This window comes from Mustela nivalis (genome assembly GCF_964662115.1).
Source record: "Mustela nivalis genome assembly, chromosome: 9".
Lineage (NCBI taxonomy): Eukaryota > Metazoa > Chordata > Mammalia > Carnivora > Mustelidae > Mustela > Mustela nivalis.
The window spans coordinates 119,906,949-119,925,162 of NC_139028.1; the positions used below are offsets into that span (position 1 = coordinate 119,906,949).

The 18,214-nt window shown below is 58.9% G+C and overlaps 1 long non-coding RNA gene across 1 annotated transcript; it reads right to left on the reverse strand.

Moving 5' to 3' along the window:
• Positions 1-1,563: 1,563 nt before the first annotated feature.
• On the reverse strand, positions 1,564-1,766 carry LOC309840811. Its single transcript, XR_014298810.1, has 2 exons — positions 1,726-1,766; positions 1,564-1,606 (listed from the first exon to the last, which is right to left on the reverse strand). It is a non-coding gene; the product is annotated as an uncharacterized lncRNA (long non-coding RNA).
• Between the last annotated feature and the right edge of the window lie 16,448 nt (positions 1,767-18,214).

Consider the following 18,214-nt stretch of genomic DNA (forward strand, 5'->3'; position numbering starts at 1 on the left):
GGGTGGGGGGAGGTTTTGGGGGCTCAGAGTTTGCTTTGTCCTCAGCCAACCTTCTGTACCCTCATCACTGGGAGGAGGAGCATTTTCCCATCAGCAGACCTGTCCCCACACAATGTAGGAAACACTCTCCACCTCCCAGAGGTCTTCCTATGGGCCCAGCTCCCAAGCGCGCTGCTGCCCACGGTGCCCTGTGGATGGCGTGAGCGCTGGGCTCTGGGACCCGTGGGCAGAGGCTCCGGCTGCGGCTGCCCCCTTCAGAAGTGGTCACAGAGCAGTCCTGTCTTCAAGTCTCCTGTTACTTCTCCTGGCTGTCAATTCTGGGGGTCACCTGAACCAAGCATGGCTTTCCTTCTCTGTCCCCTTCCTCTCTGGGATGTCCCCAGTCTCTGGTCCTGGACAGTCCAGCACTTTCTCTGCAGAAAGGCCTCTGGGAGGTGGAGGCTGTTTCCTACATTGCGTGGGGCAGGCGCGCTCATCCCCGTGACGGGCCACAGACCGGCTTTGCTCCTGCGGGGTCTGTGAGCGACGGGCCGACTGGCCGTGGGCTCTGCCCCACACGCGTCCTTGGAAGAAGCCCGGCTCCTCACCTGGAAAAGTGTCGCCGGGTTTGGAAACCTGGGCCGCGCGGGACCGAGTGAAGCGGACTCTGTGGAGGGAGACCTCTCCCATGGGTGCCTCCCCGCGTGCTTGCGCCCCTCTGTGTGGGGAGGCGGGGAAGGACGGCCCAAGCCCCTGCGCCCCCCCGGGAATGGCTGCGGTGCGGCTGTGGAGGGGACTTGGAGAGAGCTACCCGCTGACTGACGGCGTCCACACCGAACGGGGAGCCGGTGGCCGACGCTAAGGAGAGCATCATCCGCAGAGACACAGACACAAACACAGTGCGGAGCTGAGGGGAGCCACAGGCACGCACAGCAGACAAGGGGAGGTCAGCTGCTTTCAGGGTTCAGGGGAAATGGGGGGGGACGGTGAGTCGGAGGCTGTGTGTGGCTGCTGGGCGCAGAGAGATTTCCTGCCTCTTCTTTCTTTTCCCTTTCTTTTTTTTGGGAAAGATTTTGTTTATTTACTTGACAGAGACATCTCGAGAGAAAACAGAAGCAGGGAGAGGGGGAGTGTGAGAAGCAGACTTCCCACGGAGCAGGGAACCCGATGCCAGTTCGATCCCAGGACCCTGGGATCATGACCTGAGTCGAAAGCTTATGACCAAGCCCCCCAGGCGCCCCTGACTCCATTTTAAATGAAGTGTCCTTCATTTATTTTCACATTCCCCCCTTTTGATCAAGATCTTCCCCTAAAGCACTGCTGATCATTTCTGCATTTACTGGGTTTGCTCTCTGTGCCTGGAAGGACCTCTCCTGGTCGTCTTGTCCGTGTCAGAGGGAGAGTGCGCGGGCTGGAAATCGAGGCCCTGCTGAGCCCCAGAGCCCCCAGGTACTTCCAGCCATCGCCCAGGAGATCACCTCCCAGAGCTGAGACGGCGTCACCCTCTTACTGGACCGAAGACTGGTGCCAGCTCTGTCAGGATCGGTGGCTTACGGCTCGAGCACCAATATTTGAGAGAGAAATGATGGGGGAAAGGAAGGGCTGCTTTATTCTGGAAACCAGCAGCCTGGAAAAAGGTTGAACTCAAGTCCCAAAGACCCACTTCCCTGACCAGGAGAAGACATGGGCAGGACAGCTGCCCGGAGCCCCCGGGGCCGCTGGGTGTGGACTTGACCCTGAACAGACCTGCCGGAATCTGTGACGGCTGTTCTCAGACTCGGTCAAGCCTCATCTTCTTGGAGCATCTGGTCCTTCACCCCGTGAGGCCAGTGGTCTGCAGACGTCAAGGAGAGCTGTTAGCTCTGCTAGGGACGGAGGACTTAGGTCATCAAGAAGAGAGCGTGAGCAAGGGTCTGTGTGCGGAGGGTTAACAAAGTTCAAGAACAGCTATAGCAGGCAGAATGAAAATTCTCACAACTCCAGCGTGTATGATGGCTCGAGGGCAGGGGCCCGGCCCGCAGGTGGGCAGCCCAGCAGACGGAGGGGTGGGGGTGGGGGTGGGGGGGTGCGGCGGGCGCGGCCGGCCCCTGCCTGATCTCGTGGCCGCGCATTTCTGCTTCTCCAACAGGTGGTCTTGCCGTCACACAAACCCCCTGCTCAGCAAGCGGGGGATCAAGGCCACGCAGCCACCCCAAACCTGCGGCCAGCCTGTCTGTCGGCGTTGGCCGGGCTGCCCCTGCTGTGGCGGCGGAGCCCATCTCCTTGCGTGATGGAGACGCTTCTGATGGCGACAGCTCAGCACCTCTTCTGACCCTGGAAGAAAGACGCCCGCTCCCTCCGGAAGCAAACCCAGGGGCAGTCATGGAGGCCCCGCGGGACCGGAGCTCTGGTGTGTTACAGGTGGGAACAGGGACACCGAGGTGTCCGGTAAGGACTGACCTCTGGCTTGCCAGCCTTCCGCACATCCTAGACCCCGGGCAGTGCCATCCACCGCAGCAAAAGCAAAGCCAGACGCAGCATAGAGGACCCGGTGGTGATGTGGACCTCCTGGGGGGTCGTCTCCCACCGCAGGTCGGCGAGTCCGGACGGCGTCCGGGAGGCCCGCTCTTCCTAAAGGGGTCTTTGCTAAAAACCTTGAAAGAGCACAAACTCACCGGGATCTCTCCCCTGTGGAGAGAGACCACGTTCAGGTAAGGAAAGGTCCTGGGGCAGGGAAGCCGGTGCATGGACAGGGTGGAGGGCGTTGGCTGTGACTGGGGGAAGGCCTGGGACCGCCCGGGCCTCGCCTCGCGGTGGGGAGCGTCCAGTGGCTTACGAGGGTCGTCAGCATCGGCCCCGGGGACTAGAGATGAACTCGCTGCCGGCAAGACCGAGAGGTCTGGGACCCCGTGACCAGACCCGACGGCTGGAGAGGTTCCCGAATTTGCAGTGGGAAGCGAGCATCGTCTTCTCCAGAAGAGAGAGGAAGTAAGACAGGGCCGAAGCCAGAAAGGGCACGGGCCTGGCGTGGTTGTCCGGGGCAAGCGGCCCGTCCGCTGCCCTCTGCCTCTGCTCTGCGAAGTCCTGACTCTCGGGTTGTCGGGGGCGTGAGGGCTGCTCAGGGCCCGGCGCTTTCTTCAGAGACTGGGGGTCTGTCCCCTGGGGTTCCGTTGGCAGCACAAGGGTTGGTTAACAGCACCTGGGGGGGCCTTCCAGGTGGGCGTGAAGAGACGCACGAGGACGCCTCGGCCGGAGACGCGAGGCCACACGCGAGGCTGCAGGGCTTCAGCTCTGTAAGAAGGTGGCCTCAGCGCGTTCTTCCTTTCCCTTTCTCTTTCCTTTCCTTTTTTAGGGTTTTATTTGTGTATTTATGTTTATTTATCCCAGAGAGAGTGCGCGTGCGTGCGTGTGAGCAGGGGGAGGCACGGAGGGAGCGAGGAAGGCAGACAATCTCAAGCAGACTCCCCACTGAGCCCAGAGCGCAACGCGGGGCTCGACCTCACGACCCTGAGATCACGACCCGAGCCGAAATCTAGAGTTGGACGCGTAACCGACTGAGCCGCCCGGGCACCCCCAGCCTGGTTATTTCTCATGGAAGCAGTGAGGGCCACGCAACATTAAAGTGTCTCTCCCTTTCTTAGCTGTGGGTCGGAAGAAGTAGGAACCAGGCGCACTGCGTATCCTGTGGTCCCTCGAGGGGGGAGTCTTGGAGCTGTGAAAGGACAAACCTGAGAATCCAGACCAGCAACGGAGCCCCCTGTCGGGTGTTCCCAGGCTGTCTATGAACTTTGCCGAGAGTCTCACTGGAGCCACCCGTGTGTTCGGTTGGCTCTGAGGGCTGAGGGTGCTTCCAGAGTTTCACAGGCTGGGGGGTAGGTAGGAACGACCCTGTCCCAGAGGACCTTAGCCCCAGAGGACCTCAGCCCCGGAGCAACAGCCCACCTACAAGGATGACCAGCGGCTGTCCTACGGATCTAGCGGATCCAGCGAGTGAGTGCCCTGCCCTGAGGAAGTACTCAGGGTCGGAATTCTGCAGGGATCAGATAGGGAGAAAAGGTAATGGTTTAAGGCTCCGCAAAGGTTATAGCTTGAGGGAAAGTGTCCTTCTGTGCAGTGCAACGGTGTGGTTCAGGAGTCCCCGGAGAGCAGTACGCCCAAGCCATTGCCCGAGCCCGTTGCTGAATTTCTCTGCAGATGAGGCCATGGGCAGCTGCGTCCCGGTGAAAGGGCGGTGTCTGCAGGGGACCGAGGCTCGGCTGCCGTCACCATGTGTCCGATGGGAGCTCGCTGTGGCCGAGCTGACAAGAGCATCTGCTTATTGCCGTGACATGCATTTAAAATTACAACTGATGTGTTATATCAGGACAGGTGAGATGGCCAGAAATTTCACATCACTTCTGGAACATTTATAACATAAACCCATACAGACATAGGGTAAAGAGGGCTTCCTGTGCAATTTAACATCTCAAATAAGCCGAGTTAGTTTAAATTCTCCTTTATATAAGGAGAGAGAACAAATCTTAAGATATTTCAGGGACCCTCTGTAAAACTCAAAGTTAATTCAAGTTCAAAAAGGTTTTACCTGGAATTTGAATTTTGGAAAGTTTGTCAAAAAGATCAGAAGATTTTCAAGCACTTAGGCAAATAGGATCATAGGTCGCCGTGAACCAATATTTGGTTAACCCTTTAACCAAAGTGACGAAGGCTTCAGAGGCAAGTGCAGAAGGTCACGAACATCTTAGCAAAACTTAACCCTTTATATCGAGAGGACGAGGTTTCCTTTGGCAGGCGAAGGCCTGACAGACGTGGGAAATTATTTTGGCAAAATGTATGATGCTTGTTTTCTGGGCGGGTAATATGGATAAACAGAGGAAAGGCTGTCACCGTCTCGCACCAGGAGCAGACCGTGTCCTTCCAGAAGAACGGAAGTCAGGTCCCAGGTTTACGCACAGACACCACTGATGTTGAAGCTTGTTTTTCAACCTGAGCACATGGGGCGCCTGGGTGGCTCAGAGGGTTAAGCCTCTGCTTTCAGCTCAGGTCATGGTCTCGGGGTCCTGGGCTCGAGCTCTCTGCTCTGCGGGGAGCCTGCTTCCTCCTCCCTCTGCAGGTCATGGTCTCGGGGTCCTGGGATCGAGCCCCGCATCGGGCTCTCTGCTCCGCAGGGAGCCTGCTTCCTCCTCCCTCTGCTGTCATTTCTTCTGTTTGTGCTCTCGCTTTCTGGCAAATAAATAAATGAATAAATAAAATCTTTAAAAAACAAAAAAATTCACTCACTCTCTTCCAGCTCATCAAACACAGAATCCCTCCCACAACATTCCTTCTCCACGGACCTTCTACAGCTTTTTATTCTAGGGTGTTCCCTGTTCTCATTCCCTTTCTGAAGGAACCAGCTTTACTCTAGGACGAAATTACTTTCATTTCCCTCCTAATGCCTTCTTTTACCAAAAATACACATCGCATCCCGTTTTCCTGGCGTATGGAGATATTCTCTTATTTCTACCTGTTTTAATTAGATGTTAGTTAGAGTGTTGAATCCCTAGAAACCCTAATTTCTAGTGCACACTGGGAAAGGACAGAGCCCCTGGGATTCTGTGGCTTGGTGACATCCTGGACACGCCCCAGCCGCTGGCCCTCTCGCTGCCGGTTCGCATGGCTCGCACGCGCTCACGGCCCCAGTCCACAGGTTCTGCTTCTCTGGAAGATGGGGTCCCGAAGCGGGTCAGCCTGTGTTCACTCAGTCATGTTCCAGGATTTTATTCGGAAATGATTTAGATACTCAGTGACTGTCCCTCATTTAACTTAGCAAAACTTTAAGGTTTTAGGTTACCAAACAGATTTGGGAAAATTACTTAAAAATTCACCTAAAACCTTTTATTCCACTTACATCCATTTAACTCATTAGTTCTCCTCAACAATTATGTCGGGGTTACCTATGACATTTCCATCACACCAGGTTACTTTTCTTGTTGACGGATGCAGCAGAGGTAACGTGTGTTTATTTACCAATAAGCCCAGGGAAGGAGGAAGTTGTATGTTTGCCTAATATTCAGTGTTGGTTGTTCAGAACACACGTCTGGGACAGGGAGACCGGGGGCCCCACAGTGAACTGCTTCTTTTGCTTCTTTTTCCCACTTCTGTTCCTGCCTGGACCCGCACTCCTGCCCAACACCTGCCTCCTTGCACAGGTAGCATATGTCCTCCTTGTACAGGTCAGGGGGTCAGTGATTTCTTTGGAGATTTCCAGCACAACAGGTAGCATCTAAGGAGTGACCAGGTGAGGTCCTTGTGAATGTTTTCCAAGACCATCGGCTCCAGACACCTTGACGCCAAGACCCCCTGATCAAGGACATAGGTCAGGACCTTGCCCTTGCCGGGAACCCTTGTCCTTGTTCTGACCAGTTCTCCAGAGGCCTGAGAGGACATGTGCCCCAGACCACCATCCTCAATAGAAACAGGCCCCAAGCAAGGATGAGACTCGTTCTGCTTTCATTTCAGAGTCTCCCGAATGCTCTGTCCTATCCACATTCTCTGTCTCCAACAAACTCTGCTGGCTCTTCTCAGTGTGTGCTCCATTTCCAACCTACACGAAGCCAAAGGCCCTCGCGTCCGGTCCCGTGAGGGCCCCCATCGGCGTCTTTGGGCCCATCCGGACTGCATCAAAAGCCAAGTTTCCAGAAGGAGAAAGTTCTGTAGAGAGAAATACCAGATGACCTACAGAGGAACAAGCCACTGGTAACAGGTTTCTCAGCAAATCGTGTACAGAGACTCTAAGGTGTTAATTTATTTTATTTTTTTATTTGACCGAGCGAGCGAGAGCAAGTGAGCACAAACAGGGGGTGTGGCAGAGGGAGAGGGAGAAGCAGACTCCACGCTGAGCCTCCCAGGACCCTAAGATCATGACCTGAGCCGAAGGCAGAGGCTTAATCGACGGAGCCCCCCAGGCGCCCCATATATATGGTGTTATTTTGAAGAATTGAAAGAAACAAATACAGGATTTAACAGCCAGCCAAACTGTCATTCCACTGTAACAGCGTAGTAAAGGTAGTTCCAGAAACCCACCGAACACTACATTGAAAACCTTCTTGGACAAGGAACTGAAAGAGAAGAAAGATGCAGGACAAGCTGCGAGCGGTCACAGAAGTAATAGACTCTTCCCTTTGCAAAGTCTGGCTTTGGGACAAACCACCCCCCCAGAAACTTGAGAGCGAGGGCTGCAGCAAAGGGGAGTCGACCAGATAAACCCCAAATGCACTCCTGAGCCGTGCCGCTGGGGAGGAGGGTGCGTGAGGCTGGGACCCCGGCGTGCCCTCAGCGCGGGCAGGGAGCGGTGCTGAGCCAGCCTGGAGAGCACCGGGCCCAGACGCGGCCGCACCTGCTGGGCGTCTACCGTGCACGGCGATTCTGGGCACACAGTAGGTGCTCAGTAAGCACGTGCTGAATCAAGACACAAATGCAAGTTTTTATAAAAGTTACAAAATAAAAAATGATTCATCCCATGAAAATCAACAAAAAAGGGAAAAGAACCCAAAAATGTAAATAGGAAACAGGAAAAGCATGACAAAGAAGTCGCAATAGAAGAGAGATCACAGTGAGTGTGAACTGACAGACCCAGCAGGGGACGCACGTTGGGACGTCTGGGGGCTCCGGCGCTCAGCGTCCGACTAGATTTGGGCTCAGGTCATGACCTCGGTGTTGTGAGATCGGGCCCTGTGCAGGCTCCACGCTCCGTGGGGCACCTGCTTGAGATTTTCTCTCTCCCTCTTCCGCTTCCACTCTCTCTCTCAAGTAAGTAAACAAAAATCTTTATTTAAAAATCCAGAAATATGGAGAAGTCACAATGTCTGAAATGGGGGTTAGGTAATTTCAGGTGTTTTCAGGGTCCCTGGGGGGAGTGTCACCGGAGGCCTGAACTCAGCCGTGCAGAGCCCCTGAAGAGACGAGGAAACATGGCGGAGGGTCGGCAGGAAAAAGCCAACAGGAAGTTTGGGTGCTGGACTCCCCAGGTGACGGCCCAGCCGCGCTCCCTGAGCTCCCCGAGAGAGCGCCCATTAGCATGGACGGAAAGCCGGAGAAAGGGACACGGGAACTTGAAGTTCTAGAACTGCAAAACGCAGTAAAATCGCAGTCAAGGACTCAGAGGGTGGGTTTGCAGTGCTCGCTGGCTGGGGTGGACGCTGCCGGCTCCAAGGTGTCCAAGGTCTTGCCTCGTGGGGACAGAAAGACCACCCAGACCGAAGCACAGACCATGTGGGGGAACACGGCGGGCGTGGAGGCGATTCGGAGAGACCGTGTGTGCTCCTCAGAGTTCCAGGAGGAGAAGGAGGGAAGACGGGGGACATCCGAGTTGGAATACTTACAGGGTAAGAACGTTACAAAACAGCTGGAAGACATTCCACCCCAGGTCTGGGAAACCCAGAATCGCTACTCGGATAAACAGAAACGAATCCACTCTTTAACCCGTCATGGTGAACCAGGAGAGCGGAGTCTGGGAATGCATGGGCGCCAAGTGCGACCGGACCGATGGAGTTCTACTAAGCGAGGAGACAGGAAAGGCTCTCGGGCGCACGGGGGGCTCAGTCGTTGGGAGTCTGCCTTTGGCTCAGGTACGATCCCAGGGTCCTGGGACTGAGCCCCACATGGCTCAGCGGGGAGCCTGCTGCTTCCTCTGCCTCTGGCTGCCGTGCCCCCTGCTTGTGCTCTCTCTGACAAATAAATAAATAAAATCTTTACAAAGGAAGTAAACAATAATTTAAGGAAGAAAAAGCTCTCGGCACTGAGAGTGATGTAATTTTGAAGGTGAGGTTCGGTGGAGCGGGGTCTGGAACCCACAGCGAGGAAAGAATTCTTGAAATGTCTTTGGTGCAAAAACGGTGGTTTTACTGAACTTGAACTATGTTACTTGGAAGTTGCTGTAAGTAATGGTATCAGACATTTTTTGCCCACGGGACAGCCCACAGAGTGGCTGTGTTGGGGTTGCGAGTGGCGGCTGAGTCTGCATATGGGGCTGGGGGAAGTAAGGAAAGGGGGGTTTCAGGAGGATTTTCATTTGTTAAAGAAGCTCACGGGATACTGGAGGCCCTGCCGTGGTCAAGTTAATAATGTGGTTTTCCCCTCTAACAAGGCGTCAACAGCGAGACCGTTGGGTGTGTGCCCGAGGACTGCCGCACAGACCCCACCCGGGGGCGTGGAGCAGGGTGTCCCGTCCTCAGCCAGCCTTTGGCAACCGCGTCAGCAACCACTAAAATGACAGGAAGAGCGTGGAGTGTTCAAGCCTTCAGATGAAGACATGAAACGGTAAATTCCAGACAGAACCCTGTGAGAGCCCGAGAGGGCGTCTGGGGAGCTTTCTGGGTCAAAGTGCCTGGACAGAGCTTGCCTGTGTATCTGTCCCGTGGGGCGCACACAGGGGCCGTGTTTCCTCCGTGGGGGCTCGTGGATCAGCCTCAGGTCTCCATCCCCCGCCCCCGACAAGGGGCCGAGCCATCGCTGCGGGCGGCCTCCCACGCACACTCGGGTTACTGGGACACGGCCGGTTCCGAGACCCCGCTGTCTGGGAGGATGCCGTCACATCTGGGGGACTCGCACGGTGCAGCACAGGACCCGGAGGCCATGGAAACTAGTGAAAATCCTGCCAGAGAGGAGCTGTGCCCGCCACCTGCAGCGGACTGCCGCGGTGGGCCAAGGCCAAGTGAGGCCTGTCAGGTCAGCTGCGCTCGCAGAGGCCTCCCAGGTGCCTGCGCGGGGACGGAAGCCACTGGAGTGTGCCACCGACGCTGCGGCCTGCTTGTGACCCCGCATAACCCAGCATCAGGGGCACAGCAGGTAAAGCCACCGGGAGAGAGCACTTTCCCCCCCAGACGGCTCTGCCGGAGGGACAGCGAGGGTGTGGGGCCGGCGACCCCCAGGGACTGCTGCCAGGGCACGTGCCGCAGCCACTGCGGGGACAGCCTGGGCTGCCCCGCTGAAGCGGGAGAACTGGTTCCCCTTGCTGAGGGAGGGGGCGGCAAGGGAGGACTGAGCAGAGGCTGACGACCTCCGGGGGTCCGGGGGCCACTCCTCAGGCAGCCCGGCCACCCTGGCGGGCCGGGAAGGAACCGCAGATGGTTCTCTGACAGGGATCGCAGGGTCTTCCTCAGCTCACATGTCTTCGTGCTTTCTAGGGAAGAAGCTCCCTGTCCGTCACCTCCCAAAGCCCCGAAGACCCTGTTCCTTGGGGCCCTAACGTTCCCCCGCTTCCGCAGTGTTGAGGGAAACGGGCCGGAGGGAATGTGGGTGGGTGGCACCCCGCGTCTCTGGCACCTGCGGCTCACCTCCCACATGCGCCCTCAGGATCTCCACTGTCTTCATGCCAGGGCCTTGCTACGGGGAAAACACCTTTAGCCTAACGACAGCCGGGCCTCCAGGGTCCCAAAGGTCTTCCTTAGCTTGCGACAGTCCTTTTGGACAACCTGCCTTTGTCCTTGCCTCTCCCAGCTCCCGGGTAGACCGTCGGTGCCCTGCAAGCCCCAGTGCAGATTGTCCCGTCCGCACGGCAATCCCCAGGCTTTAATAAAATCACCTCTCTGCACCACAGACGTCTCAGGAAATCTCTCTTGGCCGTGGGTGCCGGACCCGAGCAACAGCCGTCCGAGCCGCTGCCGGGAGAGCAGGCAAGCCGGGGCCAGGTGGAGGGGCGCGCCGCACGGGAGCGGGTCCGTGGACTGCGGCCGCCGCAAGCCGGGCTCAGGACGGCAGCCCCGAGCGCAGGGACGTGGGCGCCGGAGACCAGATCCAGACCGTGAGGCTTCCTTGCGAAAGGTCAAACCCGCAGACGTAACCCGCGGCTTCGCCTGCACTCGCTTGGGTTTGGTGCAGTGTCGCTCTTGCCAGCAAGAACGACCCGGAGACACGGAGTGACAAGCTTGCGAATCTTTACCGTTCTCCCTCACCCGATGTTCACCCCTATCTCTAACCCCTCTCCTCCCATCAGCCGGCTGTACACGTGAAAGGGAGCATGATCAACGCTTAGCATGATAAAAGGCACGCAGTGTCCACGGGCTTCCTGTGCTGGGCACAGCCGATCATCGTTCAGGTGGCGCGCAGGTCCTCTGTCTGGCCGCAGGCGCAAGCGCCATGTTGTCTGCTACGTACACAGCTGCCCCGACAGTGCCGCCCACATTCGGGGCTGAGAGTCGGCTCCATGAGGGGGTCCAGACAGCAGCAGCCCTGCTGGGAAGGGCATGGTGGTTCCTTGGACGGGCTGGCGGGGGCCTCCCGAGGCTGCCACAGTGCCGGGTTTCCCGTGTCCGGTGGTTCCCTGAACTGTGTGCATTCTGGGGTCCCATTAACACACCTCCGCAAGCGGAGCTGAGGACCGGTCGAGGGTCCCCAGCAGAAAAAGTAAGCCCTGTGTACCCGGCAGCCCAGACTCTGAGTTCCCCCGGCTCAGCCGCTAGGAGCGCTGGGAAGGGCTCATGTTCCTGATACCCCCTGATTCCGGCCAGAAAAGATGTGGAACACGTAAAACCGTGGCTGAAATCTCCGAAGAGCCACAGAGAACCTGGGGCCTGGGATGCCCCTGGGCGTTGGCCCCACTGCAAGGCTCCCACGTCGCCGTCCACCCTTGCCTTGCTCTCGCAGAGGCCACAGAGGGGGCCCTGCTCCCCACAGTCACGCAGGACACCGTGAGTCCCAGCGCGTGTGCCTGCTCCCTTGGGAAGGGGCGATGCAGGCCCACTCCAGCCGGGGAGAGCTGGAGACCCCGTGCACAGGATGAAGGACCGCCTGGCGACAACAGCCTCTCCTTCCCCTGAAAAAAACACAGCCCCTGACCAGGGGCACCACCCCCACGTCTCCAGGCAGAGAAGATCAAGACAGATGCAAAGTCCCCATTTCCGGCCCAGACATGGCCCAGACATGTCTCCTCTCAGTGGGAGAACTCAGATCGGGGCCCCACACCTGAGGAGCAGAGACAGGTGCTGGGGTCAGCCCTGGCTTGGGGGAGCCCAGGGAAGACCTCAGCCCTCCTGTCTCCCGAGCAAAGCTGAAGTCCTACCCCAGACCCCAGGGGGCACGTGCCCAGCCTGGACACCCTGGGGGCCCTCAGCTGCCCCCTGGCCGGGCTTCCATGTCCCTTGCCCTCACTCTCACAGAAGCGTCCCTGCCCATCTCACCACAGAGAAGGGGTCATGGTGTCTTAGGGCAGTGCAAGCCCTTCATGCGCTTGGTCAACTTGGAAGCGTCTGACTGAGTTTCGGGCAGACCCAGGAGCCAACGGCCTCACCCTCGCTCCCTTTCCCGCGCGCTCAGCTCTGCTCTCTCCGGTGTTCTCGTGCTCAGCCCCTGAAGCCGACTGAGAGGCGGGTGCCGGGCAGGTTCCGGTGCCCGGCACCCTACAGACGTCTGCCCACGTCTTGTCCCAGGCCGCACGTTCATTTGGTTTGTGGCCCCTGGACCCAGAGCCGGTGCGGGGCCCCGCCCACAGCGCCCGGTGGCTCTTGGGACACCAGCTGGGTTCCGACGCTGTCCATGCAGAGGTAGTGTCACAGCCCCCGGCGGAGGGCTCGGCCCCATCCGACCGTACCCACCTCAGATGCCATCGCAGGCCTGGTGGTCGCTGGGGATTTGAATGGACCGTTACCTACTGGAGGCTCCAAGCCCCTCCGCAGGTCCCTTGGGCTTACTAGAGCCACTTACAGAACTCCGGGAAACACATCTGTGGGGTTACCAGACATTAAAGGCTGTGACAAAGGACATGAATCGGCAGGTGAGGAGCCGTGCAGGGCTCGCACAAAGGAGACTCGGCCCTCACGGAGCTTGGGGCACAAGGAGTGCTTGGGTCCCCTCCTGTGGATGGTCTCTGAAGAGGAAAAGGACCAGAAAACTGTCCTCTTGGGTCTTATGGAGACGCTGTCATATAGTCATAATTGACTAAGTCACTGGCCATCGGCTGATCCAACCTCTGGAGATGGTTGGAGGTTCCAACCCTCCAGTCCCACAGCTGGTCATCGGGACACCTTTGGGCGGGCCCGGGACTCACCTTCACTATAGTGAGACCCTGGGTCACCTCTAAGAGCTCGCAGGAGCCTTGGATGAAGAAAGTCTGAGAAATGTACTTTTCTTATAAATGGTTGTATTTCAGGCCTTCCTCCAGACATCACAGGGTTGGGGTCTCACCACGGTTTCCTCACTGCTCGTACGAGGCTGGGTTCCTGGAGAAACAGAATCCATGGACACACACAGCGAGACACCAAGGACAAGGGTTAGCTCACGTGGTGGTGGACAAGGGTCAGTGCCGCTTCCAGTCGGTGACGGGAGAAGAATTAGGGACAAACGTGTCAGCTGCAAGAGACTGGGAGCAGGGGACAACAGTCGAAAAGACCGCTGCCGCGAGCAACTCCACGGTCTCCCTTTCGTTGGAGAGAAACAGTAGCCAACAGGAGGGCTGACGAAGGTCAAACGTTCGTCTCTGTCTTGCGGACAAGCGAGGAGGAGGACAAAGTTTACAGGTAAACGAGCAGAGCACACTCAGGGCTCATCTAGAAAACAACGGCGCTTTGGGGAAGAGAAAGGAGCGAGAGCGGAAAAGGGAGGCAGGCGGTTTTCGTCCCACACCTGAGCTGACCAGACGTTCCCGGCTCCCCGGCTTCTGTGAAGGGACCTTCCGCCCTGAGCGAGCCGGCGTCCCCAGCTGCCCGGCCTCGCGGTCGTACGTCGTCCTTCTCCCCAAAGACCTGTTGCCAGTCTACGTTTTTCTTAGGGCCGTATCTAAACGTGCTTGGTAACTAGTAAAATCCTCCAGGGGCTGCAGTTTCAGTAACAAATTGTTCCGAGGGGCAGCAGCAGGTTAGCTCACGTGGTGGTGGAGGCTCAGGGCTGTCCGCCAGCCGGAGTCTGAGTCCTAAGGCAGGAGGAGACCGACAGGCTCCAGGGCAGGAGGACAGAGGCTCTCTCTGCGACTCACGCACAACGCCTTCCCCCTCTGCCCTGGGCCCCGGGTCTTCTCTCGCGTCTGTCCCAAGTTTCCAGGGTCACCCGGGCCTCGTCTCCAAGCTCTGGCTCCCTGGCCGTCCCTGCTGTCCAGCTGCAGCTCCCAAAGGCACTTGTTGACATCAAAGGGCCGGCCCACACAGGCACCAAAGCTCCGGTCCCTCGGCATCAGGGACACCCCGCCAGAGTGGCTACAGTTCACAAGTCAGCCAACGGCGGGTGGCGGCGAGGACATGGGAGGGGGAGGGGAATCCCGGAGGCGCCCAGTGACGCTCTGCTCAGGTCATGATCTCAGGGAGCTCCGTGCTCAGCGGGGAGTCTGCTTCTGCCCCTCCCCCCTCGTGCTCGTGTGTGTGTGTGTGTGTGTGTGTGTGTGTGTGTGTGTGTGTGAAATAAATAAAATCTTAAAAAAAGAAAAGAAAGGGGAGCCCCGCTACACTGCTGGCCGGGATGTGAGCTGGGGCATGCACACGGAGCGCAGCGGGGAGTCCTCGGGGAGTGGAAAACAGAGCTGCCCTCGACCCAGCTGCCCTCGACCCAGCGTCGCATGGGTTACACATGTGGTGAAGGGGCCCGCGCTCCCCAACATTTAGAGCAGCGAGGTCCACAAAAGCCGGACTCCAGGGAGGGCCCGGATGTCCACCGCAGACGGGCGGACGGGGAGAGCCCGGATGTCCCCCCGCAGACGGGCGGACGGGGAGAGCCCGGATGTCCCCCCGCAGACGGGCGGACGGGGAGGGCCCGGATGTCCCCCCGCAGACGGGCGGACGGGGAGGGCCCGGATGTCCCCCCGCAGACGGGCGGACGGGGAGGGCCCGGATGTCCCCCCGCAGACGGACGGACGGGGAGGGCCCGGATGTCCCCCCGCAGACGGACTCCGGGGAGGGCCCGGATGTCCCCCCCCTGCAGACGGGCGGACGGGGAGAGCCCGGATGTCCCCCCGCAGACGGGCGGACGGGGAGAGCCCGGATGTCCCCCCGCAGACGGGCGGACGGGGAGGGCCCGGATGTCCCCCCGCAGACGGACTCCGGGGAGGGCCCGGATGTCCCCCCCCTGCAGACGGGCGGACGGGGAGGGCCCGGATGTCCCCCGCAGACGGGCGGACGGGGAGGGCCCGGATGTCCCCCCGCAGACGGGCGGACGGGGAGGGCCCGGATGTCCCCCCGCAGACGGGCGGACGGGGAGGGCCCGGATGTCCCCCCGCAGACGGGCGGACGGGGAGGGCCCGGATGTCCCCCCGCAGACGGGCGGACGGGGAGGGCCCGGATGTCCCCCCGCAGACAGACTCCGGGGAGAGCCCGGATGTCCCCCCGCAGACGGGCGGACGGGGAGGGCCCGGATGTCCCCCCGCAGACAGACGGACGGGGAGGGCCCGGATGTCCCCCCGCAGACGGGCGGACGGGGAGGGCCCGGATGTCCCCCCGCAGACGGGCGGACGGGGAGGGCCCGGATGTCCCCCCGCAGACGGACGGACGGGGAGGGCCCGGATGTCCCCCCGCAGACGGGCGGACGGGGAGGGCCCGGATGTCCCCCCGCAGACAGACTCCGGGGAGAGCCCGGATGTCCCCCCCCTGCAGACGGGCGGACGGGGAAGACGTGGTCCCTGCGCAGCGCGGAATAGGACGCGGCCGTCGGAAGAAGTGATCCTGCCGTCCACAGCACCGCGCGTGGGCTAGAGGGCATCACGCGGAGCAAAACAAGTCAGTCGGAGAAAGACGATCGTCTGACCTCCCTGGTATGAGGAATTCGAGAAACCAGGCAGGATCGTCGAGGAAGGGAGGGAAACATGAAACAAGCCGCAACCAGAGAGCGAGACTCTCAACGTCGGGGAACAAACTGAGGGCTGCTGGGGGGAGGGGGGGAGGGGACAGCGGGGCCGGACGCCACGAGCCCCGGGTGTCCCTGAGACTGAGAAACCACAGGCCTGTACCTCAGACACCAGTGATACTTTGTATGTGAATTAATTGAACTTCAGTGAAAAAATATTTTTTAAAAAGGCACTTCTTGGGGCGCCTGGGTGGCTCAGTGGGTTAAGCCGCTGCCTTCGGCTCAGGTCATGATCCCGGGGTCCTGGGATCGAGTCCCGCATCGGGCTCTCTGCTCAGCGGGGAGCCTGCTTCCTCCTTTCTCTCTGCCTGCCTCTCTGCCGGCTTGTGGTCTCTCTCTGTGTCAAAAAAAAAAAAAAAAAAAAAAAAAAGGCACTTCTTGTGCAGCGGGTGCTGGGAAGGAAGGGTTGGTGGCCGGGTCCCTACCTGACTGAGCGGACCGCGGCCCCCAGGGACAGAGGGACCTACGTAGGGAGCTGATTTCCGATTGCTCTTTCTGCTCCTCGTTTCTTTGTGAAGCAAAACTGTTTCCTGCTTGTTTGGCTGCTAATGACCTTTCTCCTTAAACTGCGAACTCAGCTTCCGGGGAGGAGGAGACATCTTCGGCCCCAGACTCTGGAAACATCTGGTTTGATAGCGTGTTCGAGGAGATACCAGGCTTACTGTCCTGTGCGATTAGAAAGTTAGGTAAGTTTTCCTAACTGTCACCGTGTTGTTCACTCCCCTGATTATCTGTCCTCGGGAATTTGCTGGAAAAGTCTTACAGGGGCGCCTGGGGTCTGCCTTTGGCTCAGGTCACGACCCCGGGGTCCTGGGGGAAGCCTGCTTCTCCCTCTCCAGCTCCCTCTGCGTTGTTCCTTCTCTGGTTCTCTGTGTCAAATAAATAAAGGAAATCTTAAAAAAGATAAAGATAAAAGAAAAATTCTTGTAAAACTCCCAAGACTTTAAATAGAACGAGCATGACTCGTTGTAAACCTTCCAGGGCCATCTGACAAAGAGTGGCTGGGTCTGGGGGACAGAGGGGGAAGCTGTGTGGCAGCTGTGTGGGCAGAGACCCAGCGGGGCCAGCGGCAGACTCAACGGAGAGCCCAGCCTGCTCGAGAGCGGCCGAGACACTCGGGGCCGGGGAAGGTGGGTCCCCCTGAGACGCGTCCCTCCTTACACCTGGCTCGATGCCGCCTTCCGGGTTTCCGATGCTGCCCGTGGCTGTGACTTCAGCAGAGTGCAGGCCATGAACCCAACTCTATTTGAGTTCCCATGAGTTCCCACTTAGTGTGCCGTTGGCTTCAGGTGTGCAGTGCAGCGACTCAGCACTGCGTCCAGCTCCCAGTGTGCATCCCAGATGTCCTCCCGGGTCCCCCCATCCCCGTGCCCAGCCGCCCTCTGCTGACCTGCAGTGTGTTCTCTAGGGTTAACTGAGAGTCCGTTTCTTGGTTTGTCTCTCTCTCTCTTTTTTCCCTTTGCTTATTTGTTGTTTCTGAAATTCCACATCTGAGAGGAATCATGTCACTTTGTCTGACTTCTCTTGCTCAGGGTTACCCTCTCGGGCTCCACGCACGTCACCACGAACGGCGAGCGGTCGTGCTTTCTGACGGCCGAGGGATGCCCCGGACATACGGACACACCCCGTCTGTACCCACTCGTCCGCGGAGACGGACGTGGACCGTCTCCCTCGCCCGGCTGCTGTCGACAGCGCTGCTGGGAACGCTGGGGCGCGCAGGCCCCTCACGGCTTCTCTCTGTATCCTTCGGGGGAGTCCCCAGCCCGCGACCGCTGGGGCGGCGGCAGCTCCATGTCCCCTCCCCGAGGACCCTCCCCGCCGCGTCCCCGCGCGGCTGCCCCAGCTCGCGTCCCGCCCGCAGGGACGAGGCTCCCCTTTGTCCGCGTCCTCGCCGACACCTGGCGTTTCCCGACTCACTCCGGCCATTCTGACAGGCGCCACGTGGCGTCTCGCCGCGGTTTCGATGCGTTTTCTGACGCTGAGTGAGGTTGAGCGTCTTTTCCGTCTCTGTGGGCCGTCGGGGGTCTTCTTGGGAAAGTGTTCGTGTCTCCTGCCCATTTCTTAACTGCACTGTCTGCTGTTTGAGGGCTGAGTTTGGGGAGTTCTTTACAGGTTGTGGACACGGACCCTTTACCGGGTGCGTCACTTGCAGACACGTCTCCCGCTCGGTAGACCCCTGTGGTCCTGGCCACTCTCCTCTGCTGCGCAGAAGCTCTGCATCCTGACGTCCCGGTAGTTCATTTTTGCTTCTGTTATCCTGGCCTCCGGGGACTCGTCCAGCAAGAAGCGGCTCGCGACCAAGAGGTCACAGAGGCAGGGTGCTGGGGCGGTCCTGCTAGGATTGTGGCGGTTTCCTGTCCACGTTTACGTCTTTCATCCGTTTTGTTTATTTTCCACAAACCCAATTTTAAATATTCCAGTAACCACATTTTAAAAGAGTAAAAGGAAATAAGTAAGA